The sequence below is a fragment of the Hippocampus comes genome, unplaced genomic scaffold, assembly GCF_001891065.2.
Source record: "Hippocampus comes isolate QL1 unplaced genomic scaffold, H_comes_QL1_v1.1 C16772846, whole genome shotgun sequence".
NCBI lineage: Eukaryota > Metazoa > Chordata > Actinopteri > Syngnathiformes > Syngnathidae > Hippocampus > Hippocampus comes.
In genome coordinates, this window is record NW_017838609.1 from 1 (window position 1) to 833 (window position 833).

The window sequence follows — 833 nt, forward strand, 5'->3', positions numbered from 1 at the left end:
GACGAGGTAACAAGGACGACGACTCATTCAAGCTTCGGGACGACGATTGCTGGAACTTCGAACTCCGCGGACTGTGGCGTGGGCTCGTTGAGAAAGAAGTGTTTCGAATGAGTAGGAACCAGCCGTGGGATTCATTCACTACCCCGACTTACGCGGAGCCTACCCGCCCGTTGATTGAACAGCAGCCCCCTCCAACCCCTCCGGGACCCGTCTAAATGCTGGACAAGTTCAAGCCCGTGGCCCCCCCGCAGAAGCAGGCGCTCGACTCGGTGGTCATGGCGGTGAGCAAGACGTCGGCGTGGCTCCGCGAGCAACTGGACGCGCCGCGCCGCGACTGCCTGCTGCTACTCATGGACTGCCGCGGCCAGGAGCCGTACGAGTCGTCGCACGTCCAGGGAGCCATCAGCGTCGCGCTGCCCGGCCTCATGCTGCGCCGCCTCCGCAAGGGTAACCTGCCCGTGCGGGCGCTGCTCGCCGACGGGCCTGACCGGGAGCGGTTCGCGCGGCGGTGCAAGAGCGCCACCATCGTGCTCTACGATGAGTACAGCCGCGAGTGGAACGAAAACGTGGACGGCGGCTCCGTGCTGGGGCTCCTGCTGCGCCGCATGAAGGACGAGGGCTACAAGGCCTTCTACCTGGAGGGTAAGTTGGTCCCTCGGAACCACCGCACTTTTAGTTTTTCGTTACCCGACATTAATTGACACAATACACAAGTCACAACCTTTTTTTGTACATATTTAAAACAGCTTGACACAATATTAGGAAAAAAATGTTTGTTGCAATGTTACTTTGAGACACACATTTTGCTTCAAAATCAAGTTTTCAAATTGCTC

General features: G+C 58.1%; 1 pseudogene; it reads left to right on the forward strand.

The window, feature by feature from the left end:
• The first annotated feature begins 6 nt into the window (after window positions 1-6).
• Window positions 7-741, forward strand: LOC109509105 (dual specificity protein phosphatase 6 pseudogene; annotated as a pseudogene).
• Window positions 742-833: the final 92 nt, after the last annotated feature.